This window comes from Sorghum bicolor, chromosome 6 (genome assembly GCF_000003195.3).
Source record: "Sorghum bicolor cultivar BTx623 chromosome 6, Sorghum_bicolor_NCBIv3, whole genome shotgun sequence".
Lineage (NCBI taxonomy): Eukaryota > Viridiplantae > Streptophyta > Magnoliopsida > Poales > Poaceae > Sorghum > Sorghum bicolor.
In genome coordinates this window covers 8195746-8218641 of record NC_012875.2, presented here as the reverse complement: position 1 = coordinate 8218641, position 22896 = coordinate 8195746, and the positions used below count along the sequence as shown (strand labels likewise).

Below are 22896 nucleotides of genomic sequence, written 5' to 3'. Positions count from 1 at the left end.
ATGACTTACCCTTGTTTGTGAGTAGGATTGTGGTTATGGTATACTTTTACATTAATCATATAAGTTAACAATATATATCGTGCCAGACCTTCCTAGTGGCAAATATAAATCAACAACCTGGTAATACTATAGGTAAAATGCTACAATTGTATAATTATCTATGCACTTGTGGATCCCTTTCATGCATATATTTTTATATTCTTTCTAGTCATATAAAATGATAGAGATCTACTTAGTATTATTCTATATAGTAATGCTAGATAGTACCAACAAATATTTTTGGCTCCATCACTATGGATGATAACCTAGTGTAGTGCTAGAGGTGTAGGTAATTAATAGGTGACTACTAAGACAAGTGATAAGTTAATTAATACTAACAAGTATTTTTTGGTGCCATTGTTGGGGAAGGTAGCTAGGCAATCAAAAGGAATATTGATAAACTTGTACTCATGGATGTGATTGAGATGACTATTAACCCATGCTTAAGTAGGATTACCCTTGTTGTATCTACTTTTATATCTTATGCAGGGTAATGAATCACTGGTTTTCAGCCTTCTGGCAAGCTTCCACAAGAAAAGAAGAAACATATTGAAGAATCTAGGATTAGAGAAAGAGGTCGATGTCACAAGAATTCAAATCATATCTTAAGTAATGAGAATAACTGTACTACGCATAAATTTTATCTTGTGAGTCACGATAAGTATGATCAACAAAGGTGAGATAGTTGTTGATGGTTCTTAACTACCATAAAGCAACCCGTCAACCAATCATAAAAAGGATCAATACAACATAATATCAACATAGTATAGGGGGTTATCTAATAGAATTCCATAGTTTTATAGAATCTATGTGTTGTAGGGGTGTATTAGGAAATATTGAGGAGATATGAAGAATATCAGGCTAAAAAGAATATTTCCTAGCAAAACCAAATGGAGAATAATCTAAAAGACACGAGAAGACACGTCGACAAAGGCAAGGCCCACCTGAAATAGGGTCAGGTCGGTCAACCTAGCCCCTAGGGTGGCCGCCTTAGGTAGGACCCACCTGCTAGTGTCCTTCTGCCACGATCCTCCACTGCCTCCAAAGATTGATCTCCTCCATCCATTCAAGTCAGTTTGATCCAAGGGCTACAGTTCACTCCACTGGCCTATATAAACAAAGCCCCTCCCCCTTAGAGAAGAGCACCAAGGACCAAGTCATTTGATTCAAGTCACTAGAGCTAGAAAGTCTTCTTAGAGCTCCACCAAATCTAGAGCCTAGTTACATGGGTTAGTAGTAGAGAGGAGGCACTTCTACCGAATTTCGGATCTATCGGGAGCGTTACTTGTTAATACCTTGTAATCTCTCTCTTGTATTACATTATATATATACTTTTGTTTAGACTATAGTTATGACTTTGCTCTACTTGATTATATTCTCAATTATATTGTTCTTTGCCTATATTGGTCTTATGATTAGTATAGTTGGATTAGTATTATCTTTATGTATATGTTTGTATAGCGCTCATCTAGATGTACACTGGGTGGGTGGTGGGTGCTTTGTAAACATGGTGTCTAGATGATATTTACCTATGAAAGCACCTTTATATGCCAGGCCATGTGATAGATCATGGGTGTGACAATAATCTCGTTGAGTCCTATGTAGTCCACTCCCCGTATGTAGGACTAGTAGAATGCTGTCGTGGGGTTATTTTGTTACGATCCTAGATCTCCCTAGAGTGATGTTCCTTATATATATATATAATAGTGGTCTTAACAATGATTGCTAAGTGTAATTGCACTAACCATAGTATTCGTAGACTTATAGTTAGAATAACTTAGGAATCTTTTCCTCTTGGCTCTACCTAATGAGACACTATGTGCTTTAGATTGGAATGTTCTAGGATGCAAATATTATTATTTATGACTTGGATATTTATCATTTATCATATATTATTTATGACTAACACTCTTGTCATTGAGGATATGGTTAACTCTCCATCATGTGTGCAAGTGGTAGGCATTAGGTCTTAATCATACTTCTTAGCCATTCCTTCCTAGTGGTATAAAATAAATCGACAACCTAGTAATACTCTAGGTAAAATACTAATTTTGCGGTGAACTAAAACAAGGCCTTGGTTATAGAGGAACCGCCGTGCGACCACTCGATAATTAAATATGCAAAAAACGAATGCAGTGTACTACTGTACTAATGCATTGTTATGTTTAAAATATGTATTTTTGTTTCTCTCTCCTTGCGTGTTAGTAGTAGTACAGTACTCGTGGATGGGGGTGTATAATCCTCTGCCGCCCTGTCAAAAAAGAAGCTCTCCTGCCCTGTGGGCTCTCACCAACTGTTCCACCGCAATAATTGTCGGGCGGGGCCTCCTTACGCAGCAGCGGCAACAGCACAACTCGCCCGTACTACTGCTGATCTCTTTCTCTCTCAACCTTTTTTATATACTACTATTACAATAGTGTGCATTTGTACCATAAAGCAGCACACTGGTATTATATCAGCATTCCTCTTTGCAGTCCTGAACGAGTAGCAGGCAGTCAACTCCTACCAAAGACCACCAGGAAAATACCGAGAATACCAGTTACTATTATAGTACTGGTAGAGGTAGACCTTTTTAGACTATACTAGTAGAGAAAGAGTCTGTGCGAGAAAGGAGAAACAGTTCTCTGAGTGAGTGGTGCGGGTAAGTAGAGAGAGAGAGGGTGACTGAGCTGAGAGATTGCCTGTGCTTCTTCTCTCTTTATATTCCAGGCTTGACCTCTAGACTGATGAGTTTGTTCCTGGCTGCCCTCTCGTCTTTCTCTCTCTCTCTCTACACCAGTCGCGAGGTCTCAGCTCCCAAGACTCACAAGTCACAAGTATAGCTCGAGAAACCAAGATGAACAGTGTGGTGTAGAGAGAGAGGGAAGCCACAGAAACAGGAGGCGGCCTGGGTTTTGGAGACATTTGCTGGCTGGCTCCTCCTCCTGCCCTGCTTCTCTTCTCTATACCCGCCAAAGCCAAGCAAGCGAGCGAGTGCACAAGACTACAAGAGCGAATCGCCGCAATTGAGGGCCGAGAAAAAAAAAACACAAAAATAGCGGAGTGCCGCGGCGAGCGAGGTCGACTGGGCGAGCGAGCGCGCGACGACGCACCGTCCCGTCCCACCTTTCGGGTTTTTTTTTCCTTTTCTTTTCTTTTGGCTGTTGGGGTTCCCAGCTGAAGCTCCCCCACCCCGCCCCGCGAGAGGAAAGGAAAGCAAACAAAGGCAGGTCCAGCAGCAGGCAAACGAACCCAACCGACGTAACCGCGGACATGACGGCCGCGTGACGCCATGTCGGCCGAGGAGGGCGCGTCGGCGTCAGCGTCCGCGCCGGCGGCGGAGGCGCCCGCGGCCGCGGCGGGGGCAATGGGCGCCGAGGAGGCCGCAGCCAGGAAGCGCTACGAGGCGCTGGTGCAGGTGCGCGCCAAGGCCATCAAGGGCAAGGGCGCCTGGTACTGGGCGCACCTGGAGCCCGTGCTCGTGCCGCCGCCCGCCTCCGGCCAGCCGCCGAAGATGGCGCGCCTGCGCTGCACGCTCTGCGCCGCCACCTTCTCCGCGTCGAACCCGTCGCGCACCGCCTCCGAGCACCTCAAGCGCGGCGCCTGCCCCAACTTCGCGTCGCCGCTGGCAGCCTCGGCGCCGCCTGTCTCCACAGCGCCGCCGCTCGCTATCGCCGCGGCGTCCTCCGTCGTGCCCATCTCCTCCTTCCCGCCTTCGTCGTCGCAGCGCCGCCACTCCACGGGCGGCGGCGGAGGCGGCGGCCGCAAGCGCCACGCGCTGGCAGCGGCATACGCAGCCGTGGAGGCGGCAGCGGCGGCCTCCTCGCAGCACCAGCACGTGGTGGTTGGCGAGCCGGCCATCTACTCCACGCCTCCCACGCCGCCGGCGCTGCCCGCCCCGCGCCAGGTCCTCTCTGGCGGCCGCGGCGACCTGGGTGCGCTGGCGCGCCTCGAGGACAGCGTCAAGCGGCTCAAGTCGCCGGTCGCGTCACCGGGGTCGATGCTGCCGCGGCACCAGGCCGAGGCGGCCTCGCGCTGCTCGCCGACTGGTTCCTCGAGTCGTCCGGGAGCGTCTCCCTGGCTGCGGCGGAGCACCCGAAGCTCAAGGCGTTCCTGCGCCAGGTCGGCCTCCCGGAGCTGTCGCTCGCCGACCTAACCCGCGGGCGCCTCGACGCGCGCTACGCCGAGGCCCGCGCCGACGCCGCCGCGCGCGTCCGGGACGCGCGCTTCTTCCAGCTCGCGGCGGACGGGTGGCGCGACCAGGTGGTCACGCTCGCCGTCAACCTCCCCAACGGCACGTCCGTCTTCCACCGCGCCGTGCCCATGCCGGCGCCGCCGTCGTCCGACTACGCCGAGGAGGTGCTGCTGGACGCCGTCTCGTCCGTCGCAGCCAACGCGGACCTCCGCCATTGCGCCGGCATCGTCGCCGACCGCTTCGGCTCCAAGGCTCTGCGCGATCTCGAGAGCAAGCACCCGTGGATGGTGAACCTCTCGTGCCAGGCCCATTGCCTGGCACGCCTGGCGAAAGACCTGGCGCGCGAGCTCCCTGTGGTCCACTCCGCCGCCACCAATTGTGCCAAGATGGCCGCCTACTTCAACGCCACTCCGGCCGTGCGCGCGCTGCTGCAGCGGCACCAGGTCCAGGAGCTTGGCCACGCTGCGGGGCTGCTCCGCGTCGCCGCTCCGCCGTCCAATGGGAGCGACACCGAAACCAGCGCGGCATTCGGGATGCTCGATGACGTGCTGACCTCTGCACGGCCGCTCCAGCTCTCCGTGCTGGAGGAGCCCTTCAAGCTGCTCTGCATTGACGACTCCACCGCGCGGGAGATCGTGGACATGGTGCACAGTGCGGCGTTCTGGGCGGAGGTGGAGGCGGCGCACTCGCTGGTGAAGCTGATCACCGACATGGTGAAGGAGATGGAGACCGAGCGGCCGCTCGTCGGGCAATGCCTGCCGCTCTGGGAGGACCTGCGCGGCAAGGTCAGAGGCTGGTGCCGCAAGTTCAACGTGGACGAAGGCATCGCCATGAGCGTGCTGGAGAGGAGGTTCAGGAGGAGCTACCACCCGGCGTGGTCGGCGGCATTCATCCTGGACCCGCTGTATCTCATCAAGGACGTGAGCGGGCGGTACCTCCCGCCGTTCAAGTACCTGACGCCGGAGCAGGAGAAGGACGTGGACAGGCTGATCACAAGGCTGGTGTCGCCGGAGGAGGCGCACCTGGCGATGATGGAGCTGATGAAGTGGCGGTCGGAGGGCCTGGACCCGCTGTACGCGCAGGCGGTGCAGGTCCGGCAGCCCGACCCGGCGACGGGGAAGATGAAGATCGCCAACAAGCAGAGCAGCCGGCTGGTATGGGAGACGTGCCTCAGCGAGCTCAAGTCGCTGGGCAAGGTGGCTGTGCGGCTCATCTTCCTCCACGCGACCGCGAGGGGGTTCAGGTGCACGCCCACGATGACGCGGTGGCTGACCGCGCCCTGGGCCTCCTCGTCGCGGGGCATCTCCCGCGCGCAACGGCTAGTGTTCGTGGTGGCCAACTCGAAGCTGGAGCGGAAGGACCTGTGGAACGACGATGACAGGGACGCAGAGCTGCTCATGGAGGGAGACGATGACATGCTGACTGATCCGACCACCGCCATTGTGGTTCCCTCATCGGTGTAACAAAATGTGTTTAATTGTCGGTTCTTTCCTTCCCTTTCCTTGTGGATTAATTCTCCGATCCCTGCTTCTGCTTGCAGCTTGCACTTGCAGGCAGCTGCTGCTGTTAGCATGCTGTAGAATCTGATGATCCTAGGTCTAGATTCTTTTATTTGATCTTGTTTCGTCTCGCGCCGGTGCTTGTTGCTTGCTCCCTCCTCTTGTTTTGGTGGGGTGGGGAGTAGCCAGGTAGGAGATGATGGAGATAGAGATTGCTTTTCATCATTATCAAAGTGTGCTTAATCAGTCAGTCAATAAACGGTGACGACCCTCTCTCATCCTCTTTCTCTCGCCATATATATATATATATAGTATATATGTATGTGGTTCTCCTTGGCTTCTTGCTGATTAGTCAATGGATGAATAGGCAGGAAATCGGGGGAGTTTCTTGCGTGTAACGCAAAATGAAACAGGGTAGGTGCTGTATTCTGTTGTCGCTACACAATTCTGGGAATTTATGCCTTGTTACCTTTAATAATTCGTATATTTTTTGCAAATACTATCTTAGTGTTCGCTTTGCCTTTACCTTTGCCTTTGCCTACTGTCACTTGATACCTGATGTTTTTACCACTTCTTGGTCAGAAGCGAACACTAGTAGAAAATTCTCGCCATATATGTATATTCTTCCATAAAGGAAAAAGCAGAAGAAAAAAAAGCATCTGTCAATCTCTGGCTAATTTTGTCAAATTATGACGGCAGTGCTAGTAAATTACTATTACCATAGCCAGGTTACCACAACTTACTGCGGTAGTAAATCTGCAAAAATAAACTAAACTGCTATCTGACCGAGAAGAAGAGATGACGATAGTATTCTTTCTTGGGCTCGTTTGGTGGTGCATACGGGAGCTTTGGCTCATGTAATGTAACAAAGAACATAAAAGATTTTGTCAAGAAACAATGAAGCCATGAAAAAAAACACATTTTCAAGGCATTGGCTTCTAGGCCAAATTGGCCTTAGGCTAGTTTTAATAAGAGTTCGAGCGAGTTTTATTTGTTGCCACATAAGTATGTATTTTTGATGGTATGATAATGTATTTAATAAGAGAGAAGAAATAAGTTTCATAAACTCTTTTGGCATAATTAACAACTCTCTATGAGTCTTGAAATTAAATGCTTTTGAAACCGTAATCTTGGAAACAACGTTATAAAACTCACCATTAAGACTAGCCTTAGTGTCATCACTTTTTATTTGGCTATGGCATCCTAAGCTGTGTTTCACGACAAAGTGTTTTGTCGAATTTTTTAACCTACATCCACATAATCCAAAAGGTGAACCCAAATAGTGCTTAGACTGTCTCCAAGAACTCATACCTAAAATACAAGAAGCCTTAGCAATGGTAGACACATTTGGAGCCCATCCGAGCAAATCAAGTTCATGCACATTCCAACACACATGTTGTCAATCTCAATATCGAATGAAATTGTGGTGAGACGGAGGGGAAGATACTCCTACTCGTCGTCTGTTTTGGTCGCTACAACTACAAATTGTGCCGGCGGTGTTGGTGGGGTGGTATTTACTAGCGCATCATTGGGGGCGGGGGATCCCTGTCAATCTGGACAAGGCTCACGTCGCAATAGTGCTGGGCGAGGTACATTTGTCTAGCGAAAATTCCTTGGCTCTACACGCCCTTTAGCGCTGCAGGCGCCTACGCCTGGGGGGGGGAGGGGGAGCTCGCACGTACAGTGGCGGGTGCTGCTGCAGACGCAGATGCCGACGCGCAGCCTACTCTACCTATTCTATTCTATACAGCACGTAGTACTCCACGCCTACTCGATCGCCCATGACGCGGACGGACGGACGGAGGCGGTTCACCCAGCCAGCCAGCCAGCTTCCTTGCCGGCTTGGATGCATGATGGCCAGCCAGGCAGGCAGCCTGCTTGTGCTCGGCGCTGCTGCCTGCTGCGCGCTGCTGAAACCCTACCTTCTCTACAACAACACATTTACTGCGTCTGCGTTGCCTTTGAACAGGACATCCGTGGACTATCACGACCCGCCGCTTGACATGTTTCGCTGCTAAAAAGTTTTGTAGCCTTGCAGATGGAGGAAGGGGCCATTGCATTGCATGTGGGTGCGAGTTCTGCACTGTTGCGCGCGCGAGTGTAAGAGCTACAGTAACATCCCCGGACCGGGACATTTCAGCCATTGCACTTCTCTTCTCGGCAAACTCCCAGAAATGGAAGCCATGGCAGCCTAACGTACCCAGCTGCAAGTGTACGTACTAGCAGCTCTCTCTCGATCTCTCTGCGCGCGTGTTTTCCTTCAAAAAAAAGCTTTCACAAGCTGATGATGACGACGAGCGTTTTTGCATCCTCTTGTTTGTTGCCCCTTGAAAGAACGAACGAATGAATGAATTGGTACTACAAATGCAATGGGGTCGTGTTTGTTGCCTGCTGCGTTTGCATTTTTACATGATGGCATTGGGCAATAGCCATACTAGAGGATAGTAGCATAGCCCTACAACTACAAATGCAGCATGACTCGTTTTTGTGTTGCTGTACTCCTCCTCAGCAATCAAGCTTCTCATCTCATCAGAGACTTTCTTTTCTTTCTCTTTCCAATGAAAGGTACTGTTTGCGGCCTTGTCCCCTAGCTCCAGCTGCACCCTGTGCCCTGTGCTGTGGTTGCCTCTCCTCACCTGTCGCTGTCGTGCAATTAACCCCAGCATCCCCTTTTCCTTTGGTAAGGAAAAGAAGAAGAAAAAAAAGAAAAGTGGCATGCAGATGCAGATTGCGGCAGGAGTAGATAGGAGTAGTAGTAGCTGTGCGCGTGTGTGTGTGTACCGTCAGGCTAATGGGACACACACACCCCATTACCATTAGGGAGAAAAGCCTGTTTCGTACGGTCCGTTCATAGCTGATACACACATGGGTTTGTGTGTGGGTGGGTGGACTGTGGAGCCCTGCTGCTGGCTGCACTCCCCTCCCCCGCTGGTCTGGGTGCCTGCCATGCAGACCGCTGCTGATGCCTGCTAAGCTTAGGCTCTGAACACACTGATCGCCCAACCCAACCCAACCCACCTCCCTTCCCTTTCCATGCTGCAGCTCTATGCAGGCATCAGCGGGATGCACGTGCCTAAGCGTCCAGCGATTGCAGCAGCTAGTGCGCTCACAGCGCAGTCAGTGGAGCCTTAATTACTCCCGGCGAGCCAAATTCAATTGCCGCCTACGGACGGACACGCCAGCCACGGCAGCAGGCACCTCCTCGGTCTAAATTGTAAATTTGACCGCACTAGTATCACTCTGTCAGGTGTCAGCCGTGCGTAGAAAACCGTAATTCCTCGGCCCCGTTCAAAAATACTACTACAGTACTCCGTAGAATGCACTGGTTTTGCGTACTCCATTGTTGCAAAGTGCTCCTATTAGTATAAATTTTTGTTGACTTTTCTAGAAAGTAATTTTCTACTATATAGAAAATAAAATATCTTACAATTTAGAATGTTCTATATATATATATATATATATATATATATTCTTTTGGAATAAAATATTAAAGTATATGAAAAATCCCTTCAACGTCGTCCTAAATTACTTGTAGATGACGGAGGATGATGTGTTACAAATATCATCATGCAAATTATATCAGGTGACCAGTGTTATATTATATGTAGGCCATATTATTAGCATCTGAAACCACACTATATATAACTTTTCAGAGAGCCAAAGAGAGTATGTACTACTAGAAAGAGGAGAGGGTGGTTCAAATTGAATGAATCGATCAGAAAGCCACACTTTTTGGCTATAAACTGCTTCGAAGAAGAAGCTTTGTTCCCTCCCCGGCCGTGTCAGGTTGGGGCACGCACAGTAGATCAAGCACGCTAGTCCACTGTTTCTGGCTAACGTGCTTCCTTTGCATGGCCCATGGCAAACAGGAGCCGTTGCATGCATGCATGCTGCTCCGGGTTCAAAGCATCTCGATCGATCCAATATATCAGCAGCTCAGCTAGCTAGCTGTGTGACTGTGTAGGAGGAAAGAGTATAAGTATGTTATTGCGACATGCACGCTCCATTTCTTGAACACGAACGTCCGGTATATAACAAAGCAATAAACACGGCCTAGTAGCCAGAGCTGTCGTGTAGTAGTACTCCTACCTACTATCACAGAGGAGATCGATAGTATACCACACAACAGTGGGCCCGTGTTGTCATGTCCACATGTACCGATGTACGTACAAGGAAAACATGGCAGCGACAAAATACTAGAGTACGTACTACGACCCCCTCGTCCAAAGAAAACAAAGGTTCCCGTACACCCACGCGCCTGTAGCTGCTGTTCCTGCACGAACGAACAGCGTCGCCATCCAGCTCTCCCCTTTTTGATTTCGAGACGGCCCTTTTCCCTGCCGAACATGACAGTCGGCAGCATGCAGCAGCACATGTACTACTGCTCCACCATATTTTTGTACATGTGGCGCGTGGCTGCTGGGGCAACCATACGATGATGCGTCCGACTCGACTGCCTTGTCCCCGCTGTCGCGCCGGACCGCCGTCGTCCCGTCCACGCCAGCTCCACACCGCCCCCACGGAGTAGACCGCCGGCTTGTCCCGCCGTCGTCGCACAGACCAGAGCGGCACCGTCGCGGCGTCGGTATCGGCCCCCGAACCTTTTGTCTTGTCGACTTGATTGACGTGTGCTACTGCTAGTGCTAGCGATCGACGGACGGGAGAGGGGCGGGGCGTGGGCGTGGGCGTGGCTTCCAGCTGCCGCTTTCCGTCCGGTCCGGTCCGGTCCGGGGGTACCCAGTACCGACGACGACCGACGTGCGTGGGTAAAGGGCACCGCCAGCCGAGAAACGCCATGCTGTCACGACTCCCGAGCAGGAGTGGCCGTGGGCCGTGGCTGGCAGTGCCAGGACGTGCAAAAGGTGCAAAAGAGCCTCACATATTTGTTCCCCATCGATTATTATATATATATATATATATATATATATATATATATATATATTTATAATATTCGCATAGAGGAGGAGCGAGGAAATAATACTGGATGGAGTACATGGACGGACGACAAACCGTACCGTCGTCGTCACAAATTCAAAACCTAAACAGTTTTATGATGTTTGCAAGGACGGCTGTTGTGCGTTGTGTACGCAGCTTTGCATGCATGGTGGAGGCCGAGAATTACAGATGGACCTCACGATCGACACGGATCGACTTGGCTATAAATGTAGCTAGGAGGGTTTTTCGTACGTACACTGTATTTTGGAGGACTCCTTCTCAACTCGTCAAATTTCTATTCCGCGTCCGTGATTGATGCGAACTAAACACGATCTTTGACTTCATGCACACATGTAGTTTTTTTCTTCGTCTTTTCTATACAAGTTGTTTACTTATAGATCTCTCTCCGCTCTATTTTTCAAAGGATGCCTTAATTTCTTTCCAAAATTTCCGTGCTACAGTTCATTATCACAATATACCCATGTAAACATTATGGAATATTGTTGTATTTTTAGAAAGGTTATAATATGATGTTTCAATATCTCTTGCTATATTATTATTTCTCTAAATTTTTCCTCACCCTCCTCTCTAGACTCCAACTCTACTAAGATCCGCCCTACTCTCTCTAGGAATAGCATGGAGTGTGAAGTTGATTCATAGATTTTTTTTTCTAGCTTTAGTCTTTCCTTTCCTCTATCCATTCACTATAGGGATTAGTTCTTGTGTATAAAGTATGGGGTTACATGCTTGATGATGTCTAAAATCTAAACACACACTTCCTCTAACATCCATGTATTTCTAAATGGATTAGTCATATGACAACACTGTTGTCTTCTGTTACATATAATTGAATATTTTTGTTCCTTTTTTTCCTCGATTGGCCATTGTCTGTTTTTTCATTAAGATGAAGTGTAGGAAAACATTACATAGTGGAGCAACGACGGTGGCGAGGAGCCCTCATGCGCCTTAGCTACTGAGTTTATAGTCTAGTTAATACATAGGAGATAAAATTTGCAACCCAATCAGGCACACCGCAGACAACGTCCTGAACCCAACCTCATCCCAAGCCTTAGCTTCGGTGACCATCGCCTTGTATATAGCTGGTACTCCGGCCGACTTCCCCTGAAATGTCCTGTTGTTTCACTCCTTCCAGAGTGTCCAGGAGATGAGTAGCAGCAATGTGTTGAACGACGGTCGTGCGTCAAGGTCTAGCCATAGCCGTTGCCATAGCCACTAGTCGGCCAATTTATAATTGGTCTCCGACACAAGTGCAACCAAGCCAATTGGTTCTAGTAGCTTGAATCAGAGTTGCCTTGCCGCGACGCAACCCACAAATAGGCCAGCTACAGTTTCTGTTTCCTAGCCACAAAGACCGTACTCATCACTATCTTGGAGACCATGTCTCTTGCAATGTTCTACCGTTCATAGTCGCCGATGGAGTGTGAGCTAGAAGAAGGATTTCATCGACGAAGGTGCCTTCACCTTCCACAGCTCCTTGGCACCTAGCAGCGACATCAATCTAACAAAGAAGGCACAATAAGTAGATGATGTTGAATACTTGTTGTTCGTTGAACACTTCCAAACGAACCGATCTGACTACAATGGATAAGCACGACCACACTCAACAGCTGAAAGCCCTAGTTTGGTTTTAGATAATTGATGAAACCCTAGTACTAACCTCTATACTAAGTGTGTACAGAATTAATGAGGTTGATACGTGCCAAGTGATGGAGCAAGTGATGATCATGGTGATGACCACAAGATGATCAAGTGCTCAACTTTGAAAAGAAGAAAGAGAAAAACAAAACCCTATGGAGATCATGGCAAAGGTATTACTTAGGGTTTTAGTTTTGGCGATCAAGACACCATAGAGGGTCTTAGGATAGATAACCATACTATAAAGTGGAGAATTCTTTGGCTAAGTGAAAGGTCCTAATATGGCTAGAGGGGGGTGAATAGCCTATTTAAAAAAATCTACAAACTCACTAGAGCAAGAGGTTAGTAAATAACAAAGCGAAGCTTTTTGCTCTAGCTCTAAAGGGGTGTTTGCAAGCCACCTATCCCACAATTCTAGTTGATATAATCACTAGGCACACAAGAGCTATGTCACTACTTACACTAGAAAGCTACCTAAAGTTTCTATACAAGTAAGTAAGCTACTCTAGTTTGCGGGAATGTAAAAGAGAGGATGAGATATTTATTCCACCGAGTAGGGGATGAACCAATCACCAATATAAACAATCAAGCACCAGGAGAATGCCAATCAAACACAATTGAGACACCAATTTTTCTTCTGAGGTTCACGTGCTTGCCGGCACGCTACGTCCCCGTTGTGTCGACCAACACTTGGTGGTTTGGTGGCTAAGAGGTGTAGCATGAACCTCGTCCTCACTAGGACACCACAAGAACCTACCCACAAGTGAGGTAACTCAATGACATGAGCACTTTACTAGAGTTACCTTTCGGCTCTCCGCCGGGGAAGGTACAAGACCCCTCACAATCACCGGGAGATGGCCACAAACAATCACCAACTCGTGCCAAAAAGCTCCTCCGTTGCTCCAAGCCGTCTAGGTGGCGGCAATCACCAAGAGTAACAAGAAAACCGCAGCCAAATCGATCCCCAAGTGCGACTAGATGCAATCACTCAAGCAAATGCACTTGGAAACACTCCCAATCTCACAAAGATGAAAAATCTATAAAGGAGATGAGTGGGAGGTGTTTGCTTAGGCTCACAAGGATGTCAAGTATGCTAGAATGCCAAGAGAGTGAGCCCCTAGCCAGCTAAACATGTATTTATAGCCCCTCAAACAAATAGAGCCGTTGGCTCTTTTCATTGGGCAAAACATGGGGTCACCGGATGCTCTTAAAGGAGCACCAGACGCTCAAGACCTGCGTCCGGTGCTCCAAAGTCAGCCACGTGTCAGGGTCCAACGGTAACCTGCAGAGCACCGGACGCTGAGCAAGATGCCACCAGACGCGTCCGGTGAACACCGGTCCTAAACTCAGAGAGGTCTGCAGAAACACAGGGTCACCGAACGCTGAGCACCGGACCGTCCGGTGCTCACCGGACTTAAACTCAGAGAGCTCTGCAAAAACGCTCAGGTCACCGGACTCACACCACCGGACGCTCCCTAAGCGTCCGGTGCTTCCAGTCAAACACACTGGCTAAAGTCAGATAGCACCGGACGCATGAACAGGAGCTACCCTGCGTCCGGTGCTCACCATCCGGTGCTTAACCCTAGCACCACAACACACTGGACGCACAGCCTCTGCGTCCGGTGCCTCAACAGCCCGCGTCCGATGACACTCCCACAACTTCTCTAAATTTCTCACTGGCGCAATAGAAGATATGTACTTCAGTTTGTCAAAAGCGCCGAATCCCACCTCGCAAGGTCGGCGGGAGGGAGAGAGGAACCCATCCTCTCTCTACCCTTCAAACTCCACCTCCTTCTCAAAGTGTGCCAACACTACAATGTGTAAACCAATAAGTGCACGTGTGTTAGCATTTTCACAATCAATTTCTTCGAAGGAGTTAAGTCAGCTCACTAGGTTCTAAATGCATGCACATGACCAATGACACCTAGTGGCACTCGATAACCGCTTAGCCAAAGAATTCCCCTCTTTATAGTATGGCTATCTATCCTAAATGTGATCACACCCTCTATGGTGTCTTGATCACCAAAACCAAAACCCTAAGCAATACCTTTGCCTTGATCTCCATAGGATTTTGTTTTTCTCCTTCTTCTTTTCCAAGTTGAGCACTTGATCATCTTGTGGTCATCACCATCATCACCATGATCATCACTTGCTCCATCACTTGGCATGTACCAACCTCATTAAGTTTACACACACTTAGTATAGAGGTTAGTACTAGGGTTTCATCAATTATCCAAAACCAAACTAGGGCTTTCACTAAGAAGTTATCGAGTGCCACTAGGTGTCATTGTTCATGTGCATGCATTTAAAACCTAGTGAGCCAACTTAACTCGTTTGAAGAAAATGTTTGTGAAAATGCTAACACACTTACACTTATTGGTACACACATGGTGGTGTTGGCACACTTTAAGAAGGAGGTGGAGTCGGGATTCGGCGCTTTTGAGAAAATGAAACACATATTTTCTATTGCGCCGGTGGAAAACTTGGAGAAGTCAAACACTCATCGGACGCTGGGTGTGGAAGCATCGGACGCTGGTCCTAGCATGCGGTGTATTGTCAGGTTGTGGCACGGATGTAGAGTGAGCATCGAACGCTCAGCATTGGACGCGAGTTGGACACTGTTCGAGCATCCGGTGCCCCTGCGTGTTTGTAGTACTCTCTAAGTAAGGGTCCGGTGCTGAGGGGAGTGTCCGGTGGTACACGTCCAGTGATCCCGTGTGGAAAACACCCTCTTTGCATACGGGTCCTGTGTGCACCGGACGCGACCGGTGCCTACTTGAGTGTGTCCGGTGGTTTGAAAGTAACCGTTAGAGATCGACGCATGAGATTCAAAGAGCTGACACGTGATGTCATCTGGAGCACCGAACGCCGAGTTTGATCGTCCGGTGGCTCACCTGCAGCGAGTCCGGTGGCCCCAACTTTTGTCCAGTGAAAGAGCCAAACTCTATTTTTTTGAGGGGGCCTATAAATAGTTGTTGGCCGGCTTGGGGCTCTCCCTCTTGGTATTCTAGCATATTTGACATCCTTGTGAGCCTAAGCAAACACCTTTCACTCATCTCCTTCATAAATTAACCATCTTTGTGAGATTGAGAGTGATGCCAAGTGCATTTGCTTGAGTGATTGCATCTACTGGCACTTGAGCACCGTTTTGGTTGTGGTTTTTCTTCTTACTCTTGGTGGTTGCCGCCACCTAGATGACTTGGAGTAGCGGAGGAGGATTAGCATGAGTTGGTAATTGTTCGTGGCCATCTCCCGGTGATTGTGAGGGGTTTTGTACCTTCCCCACTGGAGTGCCGAAAATTAAATCTAGTGGATTGCTCGTGTCATTGAGTTACCTCACTTGTGGGTCGGTTCTTGCGGTGTCCTAGTGAGGATGAGGTTCATGCTACACCTCTTAGCCACCAAACCACCAAGTGTTGGTCGACACAATGGGGACGTAGTGTGCCGACAAGCACGTGAACCTTGGGAGAAAATTGTGTGTCTCCATTGTGATTGTTCATTGAATTTTTCCTGGTGATTGGACTTCATATTATTGTGATTGGTTCATCCTATCTACACGGCGGTATAAAGATCAAACCCTCTCTCTAACATTATCGCAAACTAGAGTAGCTTACTTACTTGTATAGAAACTTTAGGTAGCTCTCTAGTGTAAGTAGGGACATAGATCTTGTGTGCCTAGTGTTCATATCTACTAGAATTGTTAGATAGGTGGCTTGCAAACACCCCATTAGAGCTAGAGCAAAAAGCTTCGCTTTGTTATTTACTAACCTCTTGCTCTAGTGAGTTTGTAGAATTTTTAAATAGGCTATTCACCCCCTCCTCTAGCCATATTAGGACCTTTCAAGTGGTATCGTAACCATGGTCTCCATTTTGTGAAGCCTTAATGTTGACGGTCGATAACGTCAATATTTATTAGAACTTTAGACACAAGGGAACACATGAAAACACATTAGTCTAGGGTTTTATGTGACAATTTCCATGAGTTTTGCATATTCTGTATTTTCTAGGGTTTATTTCATAGAGAGCTGAAAGGTGGGATTCTAGTGCATATTTACCACAAAACTTATCCACGCTGGAAAATATCACGAGAAGACTCAGGAAGGGTCTAGAAGACACCTGAAGGAACGAGAGCCGTGGAGGAGGAAAGGTGGGGCCGGCAGGCCCCACCCTATGGCTGGTCGGTGCCCTACTTCGCCCATTGGCCGCCGCCTTCTAGAGTCTTCCTCCTACGACTCCTTGGAAGCCAAGCAAAGTATCCCTCCGTCGATTTTAAGTTGGTTTGATCCGACGGTGCACACAAGATGAAGATGTGGATCGTTGACGTGGCGGTTCCTTGTCCCCTACTCCACCTCAGCCTATATAATGACACCCAAGTCCCCCCCAAGAGGCATTCTACACCCCGGTGCTTCATATTCTCTACATAATTAGGGTTAGGGTTGCTCTAGTTGATCTAGTTCTAGTTCATCTAGATCTAGTTCATCTAGATGTAGCAATTAGGAGAGACTAGTTCTTCTAGATCTAGTCTTGTTTAGAGATTTGAGAGATTAAGTAGAGGAGTAGAGATTTTGGAGGAGTTTCGGCCTGTCGGTGCTTCTTCATGGCTGTATTCGTCTAGATTCAGTTCCCTCGCCTAGAGCTACGTTCTGAGGTACTTTTGTACTTACCCTTCTGGTTTAAGTAAGCAACTTATTCTTATCGTTCTTTGTTTCACAACTCTTATTGAGTGCTTTGATCTTGGTCCTAACTTGGTTGAAGTAGTATTTCGTAGTGTAGGCGTGGTGCCTAGGCTAGGTTTACTTACGAACGTCCCCTGATCAGCCGGACAGTGGTAGTTCGCGTAGGTGACAGCTGCGTTGATTCCTCTGTAGTCCACTTCCTGTTGATAGGATTGATAGACTTATAGGTGCCTGATAGGGGATTACTCTGATTCTTCCCCTATTCGGGTTACTTGCCTGATAATACGGTATTATACAAAGTTTACCGGAGTCGAAACCAGAGTGCATTAGTTATTTCCTTTTTCTTGATATGATCTAGCCTAATTGTAGGGTTAAGTCTATATACTATGTCAACATCACAACTGTTCCTTGTGGATTCGATATTTAAAACCTCCGAATAAAATGTGACACTAGTATGATATCTGTGCGCTTGCGGATAATCCACTTAAATCTTTTTAAATGGAGTGTAGTTAATTTATACCAACAAGCATTTTTGGCACCGTTGCTGGGGAACGGTTTGCTGATTTTGACTTAGTTTAGCTTAATCTTGTATTATACTTTTATCTTTTCCTGTTTTTATCCCAGTCTCTTCATTATTTTTGTGTTCATCCTTATGGATGCTTTTAATTCTATTGCTATTTATCTTTATGGCACGTGCAAAAGCTTAAAGCATAAACCTTGTCATAATATCTATAAGCTATGCCCATGTCTACATAATATAATAAACCCTTCTCAAATATATCATGGGATCATTAATCCTGACCTTGCTTTGCTAGGCCCCATGTTTATTCAACATTTAGGTCTTACCAAGAGTTACAAGAAAACCCTTGATTTATCTTCTCGAGAGTTCTTTCTTATATTTTTGAAAGCAAGAGTTTATGCTCAAAAGAATTGCTCTGGCTATTTCTAAACTCCCCAAAAGAAGAAAAGGATTTATTATCCAAACTAAAAACAGAAGTCTTGGTAGCTAAAACACAATCATCTCATTCCTAAGATTTAGCTATCAATCCTAAACTTTTAAAATTCTACTTCAATAGTTTAGACTTCGAGTTAACTAAGATGCTCCTAATCAATGCATATCAGATCTTCTTAGAAGAGTATCTTGGAAAAAGCATCATCAACTTCCTTTCTTTCCTAAAAAAAGAGACATTGGGAAACTTCAAGGATGGCATACCAAGTTATGCCATAGAAGGAGAGCCAAGCCACTTAGAAATAAATTCTATCTTCTCCTCTTCTATGCCCATATTAAATGTCTTTGAACCCATCTCTAAACCCATCCTTGACCCCAATAAATCTTTTTATGCTCCTTCTGCTAAACTTCATAATGACCCTAGAAATCCATCAAGACATCCTAAAAATAGGAGTCATGAAAATTATAGGAATACCCAAGAAGAGCAACGACAATAGCAGGAACACATAGAACATATTAGAAATACATATGCTATTGTCAAAGAATGGAAGAATATAAAGTTTTAGCACTAGCATCTAAACTTGGTCTAAATTCAAATGTTGAGCTTAAATCAATTTCTTTAATAAACATAACTCACCCAAGTTTAGAAGAAAGCTTTAGACAAGACCAACCTTAGGGACATCAATTCATGGGAAATCCTAGAAAAACAATATATCTAATAATTGTCATAGGCATGAAATAATAGAGGCAAACTTATCGCTTATAGACAACCATGAAGAGACACCCTTGGAGTTTGAAAAGGGAGATCATATTGTCGAGCATGTGAATTATTTCAGACCCATGCTCATATGAGAAATCTCCTAGATCAATTAGTCTCTAATATTATCACACACGAGATCGTCAACCCCATTATTCTACCTATTAATAAAATTATTAAGAGGGTGATTGTAGACACATATATTTACCATAAATATTGTAGATCTCGTTGTGGTGAATAATACACTTAGAGTGGTGTTGGAAGGAAAACCACTTCGCCAAACCACATCTTGAAGGTTTCCCAAGGACAAGCTTAGTGTCCTAAAACAAGCACTGTTTAGACCATGACATGAATGTTCTTCTGCTGTGCTACCCTTGTTAATTGAGCATAGAATTATAATTATGAAAATATTCCTTTGGGTATTCTTATCACTAACCCTCCAAGATTAGAGCAATAATATCGAAGGAGTGACAAATGCAAGGTATGTCCAACCGATAATTATGCAACATTGAATTACTTTCATCCAATCTTGATTTTTGCAAAAGTTAAGCTTGGGGATATGCTTACATAGATACATCTTTTGCCACACTGCTATACTGTCTTGGTTGCCTCTACCTTTAAAGATATGCTCACTGTGCTAAACAATAATAAAACTAATTCATCACTGTTTGAATAAATCTTTATAGTGCTTTTATGTTACCTTTGTTTGCTATAGTATCCTTAAGGTTTGGAGTATTTTCATACACCTTTTGAATTAGGCATGGTGTTTAGTTTAAACTGTTTTCTTGACTCATAATTAGAGGAGGTGTTTAGTTTGATTCTCGAACTAAGAGGTGTGTTGATTTTTACTTTCAAAGGCTTTTTGAATTAAGCGTGGTGCTTAGGTTAAAGTGCATTCCTAAATCAAATTAGATGTGGTGTCTAGGTTGATTTTTGAGCCGATAGTATGATGTAGTAGACATTGGAATATTTTGTTAGACTAACCCTTGCAGGAAAACTTCCAAATTCAAATTTGGAAAGTCCTGAGATGAACTCACACTGGAGATGAAGAGATACAATAATTTTGCACAAGGAAGATACAACTCACTCGTAGCTAAGAAGAAAAAAGGGTGCCACAAAACATGTTCCACAATCAAAGCACTCTCACCTCTGCAATCAAGAAGCTGAGACATGAGGAAGAAAGGTCAAACTTCTCTAGATGATCCAACCAAGTTCTTCCACATCTCATGCTCCCATCGCTCCACACGTTGGTTTGCAATCTCTAAATTCACTATTACTTTATTTCTATAAGTTTGAGCTGATTCATAATGCCTATATTTGAGAATCAAAACATAAGATGGGAAAATAAATTCAAACCCTTAGAAAGAAGTAATTGTGAATAATAAATGCGCTATGCTAAGTATGCTCAAGTAAATTCCTTTTTGTAGCATAGAAAGTGACCCTTAGCTATGTTACAACAATGCCCTTGTCATGACTTGTATATTCGTTCGGGTATGTATTGTCCCCTAATCTATTGCAGGCATAATAATGACTGGAGTGAAAAGAGTCAATAGATTAAAGAGCAAAAGATGACAAAAGAATGAATGCAATAGAGGAGACAAGATGTCTATGAATAACTCAAGATGCAAGAGGAAGGACCACCAGTCATTTACCCTTCATCAGTTAGTGCCATCACGCTCTAATAATGAAGGTAATATTCTAAGGTAAGTGGTCACTCTCTTCTCTTGATCTGGTGTGCACATAAATTAAAACACAAGCATGTTAGAGTTACAACTTAAATTGATCAACCTAGTTAACTCAACATGATTTATCTTTTAAGATTGTTTATGACACCATTCTCTTAATCTCAGTCTTAACTAAAAAAGTTAGAACAATCTTGGGAAGATGATAGCCAAACTTATTTGAAGATTTATATAGAGATAGACAATCCTTCCATTGGTTAAGCAATTTCATTCTTTTCTGTCATGTGAACTTAAATGCAACATTAAATGCTTAATCTTTTGATCTTACCACTCATAAATAAATGAATAAATCATGTAACACAACTTTATCTTGTTTAATGTGCCTAAGGATGGAGAAAAATAAAAAAAGAAATAGATTTGGTTCTGTTGGTGTTTTTCCACCAGCAGAGCCCATGCACTTGATCTCTACCTTAGTTTTGCAAACAGGACAACACATCAAGAAAAGTTCATTAATTCTACAAGTAAAAGTTCTATGAACATGCACACTAAGCAAGATGCTGTCAACTACTATTAAAGCTCTACTTGAACCTGCTAACCAAATCAAAGAACAAGTGGCATTACCATCACTAGAGGTCTATAACCATCAAGACCTCCATCTCTCAAGATGGAGAGATACACAAGAGGGAAAGAAGACGCACATGATGCATCATCACAAAACGGGGAGTTGACTGAGGTTACCTCAGATGACGAACCCACTGAGTAAGTGTTCTCTATCTAAGTCCTGTCGGTAGACTTTAAATTCCGTACCCTAGCCATAAGGTTAGAATAGTAGTTATCTCTTTAAATGCATTTGTAATTTAGTAGCATAATTTTGGTTACACACTAAAAGATATAAAAAAATATTTACTACATTACTCATGGCATCTCAAGCCCTATGTGGATACCCTATGGTATTCTCCGAAGGAACATCCGCTGTAGTGGCATAAAATAAAAATGATAAAAATATAGCATTTAAATTCCTGCATCATAAATATAAAATTCAAAAAGAAGAGAAAAATTGAAATCCTGTTTAAATTAGACAACATTAAAGCTAGCTCTTAAAGGTGATCAATTACTCTTTGGCTGACCGCTAACCCATTAACAAATTCGAGCCTTGAGTTTTGGTTTTCTTTTCGGAGTAATTATGCAGAAACAACATTATGACAAGGAGAGAGTCTATTAGTGGCGTCCAACGGGAGCGCTGCTAGTTAGCTCACTCTGAAGATCATCAACACCAACTATTGCAAACATCTAGCTTGGGGGAGGAGCATCCCCTAGTTATCAGGTAACTATACCTAGGCGATTATCGAGTCTATTTTATAGTCATAAAATACCAAAAATATGTGAGCACATGAAGGTTCACAATAGTATCATAAGAAAATATAAAAATACCAAAAATATATGGGCACATGAAGGTTCATATCTTTAGAGTCTTCTAAGTCCAATATAAATAAATAAAAACCAAGCAAAATACATATTTATATATTAAGGTGTGATCATAGAGTGTGTCTACAGTCAGTCTAGTTTAGATTCAAATAAAATTTAGAGAATATTAAAATTTTGTCTTGGAGATGATGAATAGTTGCTCTACTGTAATTCCTTTCAAGTGCCTAGTTTTCAACCACAAATTCTCCTGAGTTTTGGACATGACCACTTTAATATAAGAATTTACTCTGAACCTAAAATTTGTGGAGGCATATGTTTAAGCTGAGTCTAGGTAATTGATTACTATTATACATGAAGGTCTAAACTGCTATTTATCTTATTCCTAGCATTACTAAGTTCTGGAGATTTATTTTTTAAAAAACCAAAATCTTACATGAAGAGCTCTTGTATGATAAAGTTTAAATTCCTACCAAAGCCATATATGATACATTTAGAGTTAGGAAAACCTTTGTGCATTCATGCTGCTTGCTTTACATTGAGTTTAGTCAACCTTTGAAGTATACCTTATAAGAGTCTTGTCATGCTTTTAAAATTAAGATCACTCACGCACTCCACCTACATATGCATTGCTCCTACTCTGAGAGTAAGCGCAATTATTTTCCATTTTCATCCAGATCCACCTTAAAAATGTTTTTTTCTCATACACTAGGAGTAAACACCCAAAAATATACCCTTTAGAACAGCCCCCACTCAATTGCTCTAAGTTCTTATAATTATCTCTCCAATTATTTATATTCAAAGGATGCATGTGGCTATGCAAAAGTATCAAAAAAATAAAAAAAGGGGAGTAAAAGATGGACAAGTGTCCCAACAATTAAAACAATGGGTACATAGATGCCCACCTCCCAGATATATATATAAAAAGAGAGAGAGAGAGAAAGGAAAAATAAGAAAGAAAGAAAGAATAAAGATAGCCCATGTTTTCCTGCGAAAAGTTCTAAGGAGAGAGTAATTTTCAAGAGCAAAAGTAGAATTATGATTAGCCAGTAAATACTATATATACACCTATCTACCATATTCCATACACATGCACATCTTGATTTG

At 45.1% G+C, this 22896-nt stretch overlaps 1 pseudogene; it reads left to right on the top strand.

The window, feature by feature from the left end:
- On the top strand, positions 2537–5993 carry LOC8069417 (annotated as a pseudogene).